Raw genomic sequence first — 7,280 nt, 5'->3', positions numbered from 1 at the left:
AAAATGAACAACAACAATTAAAGGGCAGTACTTTGGGAAGGTATTGGCTTTGGGTGATGAGTTAAGATCCCAGCATTACCTAAGTTGAATCTCAAAGAGGTGACAAGATTTAGAGAAGTAAAGAAGGAAGGGGAGTGTGGATGAGGGAAGGAGGGGAATGGTGATTGTTTTAGAGAGAATCAATAAACGTGTCCTATGGTAGCAATTCTCAACCTTGAAGGCCTGTTAGGATCACCAGGGAGCTTTAAAAATCCCAGTGCTCAGTTGCAGCCCAGATTAATTACACCAGAATTGCTAGAGTGATTCACCAGGTATTTTCAATGGACACCCAAGGTCTCAAACCACTGTTTAATTGGATGGAAAGCAGCATAGGAGAAACTGGTTAGGAACCGTAGTGGAGACTCGGAAGAGCTCGGACCGTGGGAAACGTAGCTATGTGGAGCTAATGAATCTAATGCTAACGTTTCCACTGCAAGCTGCCTTAAGGTGTTTTCATCATGTCAGGCTAAAAGTAAATAAAGGCTGGAATATTAGATAAAGGAGCTAGGGTGTAGGCAGTGAAAGGTCACACAGGATCCTTGAAGATTTCTGAGCGGAATAATGATGTAACTAAAACAGCGTTTTAAAATTTAAAAAGGATGTAGGGTTTCACAGCAAGAAGGACAATCTTCTGATGGAACTTGACCTTGGGCTAGTAAGGGGAAGGGCTATGAAGGGTGAAAAAGCCCCAGAGTTTCTGAGCATGGAGCTGCATGGAAAAAAAAAACCTTACATATCAAGTATCAGGTGGTTGCAGAGGTGACCTAATCGTGTTTGTGTTCGATAGAAAAGAGAGCTCTGTGGCTCACAGGAGACTCATGATTGGACAGGAACCAGCCAGAAATGACTCGGCTTTTCTGCTGATTGGGTCTGAGTAGCATAGTCCAGCTATGTGGAGGGTGAAACATATTGGAATGAAAAGCCAGAGTAAGATGTTAAAGCTCGAAAAACTGACATGAAACTAAACGGTGTTCCTATAGATTACTTGCTACACTGTGGTGTAGCAAAATATACTTTGAAATGAAAATTAAAGTCATACGCTTATTCAAGGAAAAAGGTGTCCAGTAGAGGGATAAAAGGACAATATTATATTCCTGAATATCAATTTAAAGAGGTAAATTTTCTTTAATAGTTACAGAACACGAGAGCAGAATTCATCATCAACAAATGGAAGAAATTTTCAGTTTGGGACATTCTTACCAGTCACTGTGATGGGAATCTCTTAGCTAAGAAAAGTAATTTTTTAACCTGTTATATGTATTTTTTCAGCTGTCTGTTTTACTTAGTAGATGTTTGATGGAAGGGTCTTGGCACCATACATAGACATTAATGAAGCAAGGGATGAGTGTAGGCATCTTTAAAATTATTTTGCAAAACATTAAATTAAACACATCGAGCTAGTGTTATAAAGAGGGGAAATCCTGTCTTCATTTCCCTCCTGACCCAGCTTAAATGTCATGGTCTGTCCTTTTCACTCACTGCTGCCGATAATCCTTACTTGCCGCCCTCATCTTTTCATCCTACCAGCTGGCAGGGCCCTAATCCAGGATGAATCCAACATCTGTCTTTGCCTGGTCTCCACCTGGGCTGTTGAGTGCTGGTGTCAAAAACCTCACAGCAGGGCGGACGGATACTGATATGCTGCATGGCTGTACCTGCAGATGGGCCCTTGACATTGGCTGGAAGTCCTAGGACGGTCTGCCAGCTATCTCTCTGATTCTGCCCAAAGGTTGTTTTCAACCTGCAGTCTTTTCAGGTATGAAATCATTGCTTTCTCTCCTTCCACACCTGTCTGCTCATTCACAGCAGGCAAACTTTTACCATATAGAGAAAACCAAAACCATCTGAAAAGGAACTACTTTCACCAAATCTACAGTCATATATATCCATGCCTAGGTAGACAGAAAAGCACGGATGATATTTTGCACTTCCTACTCACAAGAGGTAAGGTCTACTTGCCCAGCCTTTGAAACTGGGCTGATCTTAAGTATTGCTTTCACCAACAGAATGTGGTGGAAGTGATGCCGTGTAAGTTCCAGAGCCCCAGCCTCAAGAGACCTTAACACTTTAACCTTTGCCATTTGAGAGCTCTCCCAGGTGATGTAGGAAAGTGTGAGACTGGACTGCTGACCCCAGCCAATGCTCAGAAAGGTGAGAAACAATCAATTTCTGTTTCACAGCACTGTGTTTTGGGGTTGACTGTAGGGCAACAGGAGATCTGTGATAATAGTTTGTGTCCTTTTCTCCTCCTACCTTTTAACCACAGAGGAGATGTTCAAGCACAAGTCTCCCCTCTCTGGTCCAGTCTCTCTTGCTAGTTTAGGGGTCCACAACCATTCATCATCCTCATTAATCCCTTATAACCGGTTCCATTGAATTAAGGAAATACCTCCGGTCTCTTGTGACTAACAAAGCTTCCTTCAATCTTATGTTCACTCCCAGTTTTAGCCCTGATGCTGTAGGCTCTCCTCATCTCCCTTTCACAGCTAATGTCCTGAATGAGACTAGTAATAGCTAACATACAGGAACACTTACCATAGCTAGGCACCATTCTAAATACATATATTATTAAGTGCCTTAACCATGGCAACTACCTCAGGAGGTAGTTACTACTATAATTCCAGTTTTGCAGCTGAGAAAACAGAGTCACAAGGAAGTGAAAAGCAAGGTGCCCTGTTGCAGGTCTGGGTAGGAAAGCCGGATTTTGTGGCTACAGTCAGTTCTCCTAACCATTCTGCTATAAAAGCATCTACACTCTGTTTCATCTCCTTACTTCAAACTTAACTCATCCACTCAATGTAGACCGGCTTTGCCCCCATCTTACCACCAAAACTGCACTTATTATCCAAAACAGTTATATTATGCACTTATTATCCAAAACAGACCCCTATATAGATAAGTGACATGCTCTTAGTGGGGACCGCCCCCCAAGAAATTGGCTCTTAAGAGGCCCCAAAATTCTTAGCTATTACAATGGCTTGTGGTCCTCAAAGTGCCATGGTAAACAGATACACAGTGTATCTGTGGTATTAACATTTCATAGGGGTGGACAGTTAGGAAGCAAAATGTCTCAAAATATTCCTTGGAGGGGGGTGATAATTTTAAAAGAGGTTGAGAAACACTGTGTAAATTAAATACTATACTCCTTATCTTGCTTTACTTCTTGGCAACATCCAACACTATTGACCATTCCCTTCTTTCCAAAACTTGTTCTTCCTTTGTCTTTTGTGACACCACTCCTCTTGATTCCCCCAAATAACCCTCTGGCTCCTCCTCTACCCAGCCCTGGCATGTTGGAGGTGCTCAGGGATCTGCTGTTCTCAGTGTGACACTTTGGAGGTGATCAAGTCAATTTGTACAGCTGGTGATTTCCAAATTTTTATCTCCAGCTATGATCTCTCTTTTTAACTTTAGTTTCCCATATCCCCCTTCCCACTAGGAATGTTCACTGATATTTCTGCCACATCTCCTATTTGACATGTCCAAAATGGAGTTCTTAATTCTTCTTCTAAACTTGACTCTTGCAAAGTCTTCCCCATCTCAGTAAGCAGCAACATCTTCAGGAGTCATCTTGATTCCTTTTTCTTTACATCCCTTCCAACGACCAGCAAGTCCCCTATCTCTCTCTCTCTCTCTCTCTCTCTCTATCTACTTACCTGTCTATCTATCCATATATCTATCTCTCAATCTTGCCTTCTACAATCCATTCTTAACATAGCAGCCAAGTTGTTCTTTTCAAAGTAAAGACCTCTGGTCACTAACCTGCTTGCAACCTTCCAGTTGCTCCAAAATAAAACCTGTGGCCTAAAAGGCTTCCCTGGTGGCTCATTCGGTAAAGAATCTGCCTGCAATACAGGTAGACCCAGGTTTGATCCCTGGGTCAGGAAGGTCCCATGGAGAAGGAAATGGCAACCCACTCCAGGATTCTTCCCGGGAGAATCCCATGGACAGAGGAGCCTGGTGACCTACAGTTCATGGGGTCACAAAGAGTTGAGTCGGACACGACTGAGCAACTAACAAAAGGTTCTGTATAAGCTTGCCCCTACCTACCTCATTGTCCTCATCTCACACAACATTTCCTCTCATGACACTCCTATCACACAGCCTTCTTTCTGTTCCTTGGCTCCTGGCTTGAGGTCTTTGTACCTGCTGAGATGGCCCACTCTGCCTCCTTCCCCTTGGCAGCTTTTGCTCCTTGTCATTCAGGTCTCCTCTTAAGCATCACCTCAGAGAGTCTCTGGCCATTGACCTGATCTATGTAATCTCCCCCTGGGCCCACTTTCCATCTCATTGCTCTGTTTCATTTCTTCATGGTACTTACTTAGAGTGTTCCCCCTTCTCCTGTGAGCTCTTTACCCCCATCTTCCTCATCCCTCTGAACGAAGGAGCACTGTATTCTTATATAACCTTGCCTCCATGGCCATACTTCACTAGTCCAAGACGGGCCCCTGACCCAGCTGGTCCAGAGTCTTTCCTGGGATTTTTAGAACTGGAATTGAGAAGCAGAGCTGATTCTTCTCTAACGACAGGCATCTTACATCAAATTCAGGGACTGTTAGTGGTCATGTGTCCAGTCATGTGGAGGAAATGACTCTGTAAGAGCAAATGACACTCACATGATGAAGGGAAGAAAGTTATTTTTTAAAGTGTTCTTTTTTTTTTTTGGTTCTGGTGGTTTCTAGGGCCTAAATTAAATTCGAGATGCTTATAGAGTCGAGAAACTTTTTGCATCAGTATTTTCTTTGAAAAATTAAAAAGACTAGACAGATTGAACCTGATATTTCTCGTGTCTAACATTACATTCAAATATAGATGCTTAATTTGTGCTTTTTGATGATAAAGGTGATGAACACTCAACCTGTAGAATGGGAGAGTAGATATTTTCCATTTAAATCACTTAGAACTGGAATTGAGATACTGAGAAAATGGAATTAAAAGTTGCAGAGACAAGTGATCAGTGCTGAAAAGACTCAGTAAGAATTTTACGTTCATATATCATAAAGCACCAAATCCTTTTGCTGCAAAAAGCACATGCTCAGAGGAAGAGCTGAGGAAAATGTCAAATGTTTTAAAATGACTTGCCCCCCTTTATATTATTATTAAGGTTCATTTAAATCTTTATAGAAACCAAGCCAATGCAGCATATTCTAATTCTTTATAATTATGCAAACTATGTCCTGGGCCCTGTGTGGAGGCCTAAGATAAGTTAGTGACTCGGTCATTAAGGTATTCATTAAAGGAAAGTTTTTTTATTCAAGTACATAAAATAAATGGCTGGGCTTCCCTGGTGGCTCAGTGGTAAAGAATGCGCCTGTCAATCAGGAGATTCGAGTTTAATCATTGGGTCAGGAGGATCCCCAGAGAAGAAAATGGCAACCCACTCCTGTTTTCTTGGCTGGGAAATTCTATGGACAGAGGAGTCTGGTGGGCTACAATCCATGCGGTTGCATGAGTCAGACACGACTAAGGGACTAAACAACAACAGCAAAATAAGTTACTAACAGATAAGGTAGCCAGGCTTCCCTGGTTCAGACAGTAAAGAGTCTGCCTGCAATTCAGGAAACCCAGGTTCAATCCTTGGGACTGTAAGATCCCCCGGATCTTACAGAGCAGAACAACCCACTCTAGTATTCTTGCCTGGAGAATTCCATGGACAGAGGAGCCTAGTGGGCTACAGTCCATGGGGTCGCAAAGAATCGGATGCGACTGAATCGACTGAAGCGACTGAAGCGACTTAGCATGCACGCATATGAGGGAGCAATGATGATTCTATGTGAGTTACAAAGCAAGTGCAGTGGTACCAGGGCTGGGGTAGGAGTTCATGGGAGAGAAAAGTCATATTCAGTTGTCAGAACCAGGAAAGGCTGCATGACTGACTTAGGCATTTGAGCTGTACCTTGGAGGATGGGTAGGCTTGTAAAGGTCAGAGAGGGTATGAGGAAGCATCCAGCCTTTGAGAGTGGGACAAAGGCATACTTGGCATGAGCACGAAGGACAGTGAACAGCAAATGAAGGCCTGAGCTCGGAGGGTTGGCCGGAAAACAACAGAACGTCTGTCTATCAGCATCGCTGTGCTGGGGAATTGGGAGGTTCAGGGCACCGTATGGTATGCTCAGTTTCAGAAATTTTACGTTTGAGATGACAGCACATTATCCCCTGAGGCTTAACAGGAGGCAGTGGAAATGTGGGGCTGGTGTTTGAAAGGCATGTTTAGACTGGAGATGTTAAATTTAGAATGTAAAGCACCACATTTTAAGAAAAGAAGCACGAGCGTGACTTGCGCGTTGTCTGGAACATGGACCAATGAGGGCCACAGGTGCTCTAGTGTCACTGGAAGTCATCATGGTGCCATGAGACGTGACATCAGGATGACCTGAGGCTGAAATCAAACCGAAACGGGAGCCCTTAGGTCCCTGATACGTTCAATTCAGTAGTCTGAAGCTGATTTCTCTGATCCCTCCCTCAAGTTTTTGGACTACAAGCATGAGCCCCAGGGGCTTCCCAGCACACTGCTCTGGCTCTGTGGGCCACTTCTTCACTCCTGTAATTGAGATTCCAGCTGCCGCCTCTTCCTTTCCTCCAAGCCTGGACACAGGCTCCAGAGGTAAGACCGGCTTATGTCTTAGGGATGATAGAAGGGAATTACCACACAGAAAAGAAAAACCTCAAGCTGGATATTAGCTATTACTGCTCCTGACACATTAGCCAAGCTCCCCTCAGGGGCCCTAGTGGCTCTCTCTTCCTTTGCTCCCTATCCTGATGCTCTGCTAAGGGGCCAGCTCACTTGACACCCCTGTGTGCCCCCAACCTAGAGTCCAGACCTCTAACTCACACCATAGTTGCAGAGAGAAAAGCAAGCCTTGCTCTTCCCTGGTCCAAGGCAGCCTTTCTTTCCTATCCTGGGATTACTCACAGTAGAAACATGGCCAGCTTGACTATAGGAGTCATTTCACCATGTACATGTATATCAAAACATCATGTTGTACCTCTTAAATCTAAACTATTTTTATGAAAAAAAAAAAACTAAGGAGCTTCCCTGGTGGCTCAGTGGTAAAGAATCCACCTACCATGCAGGTTTGATCCCTGATGTGGTAAGATCCCATGGGATCGAAGGAGCAACTAAGCCCATGCATAGGAACTACTGAAGCTCCAACTTGAGAGCCCGTGCGCCACAAGAGAAGCCACTGCAGTGAGAAGCCTGTGTACTGCAACTAGAGAGTAACCCCTGTTCACCACAAGCA

The sequence above is a fragment of the Giraffa tippelskirchi genome, chromosome 12, assembly GCF_054371585.1.
Source record: "Giraffa tippelskirchi isolate mGirTip1 chromosome 12, T2T-mGirTip1v1.2.pri, whole genome shotgun sequence".
Taxonomy (NCBI): Eukaryota; Metazoa; Chordata; class Mammalia; order Artiodactyla; family Giraffidae; genus Giraffa; species Giraffa tippelskirchi.
The sequence above is the reverse complement of the archived record's forward strand: the minus strand, read 5'-3'. Positions refer to the sequence as shown.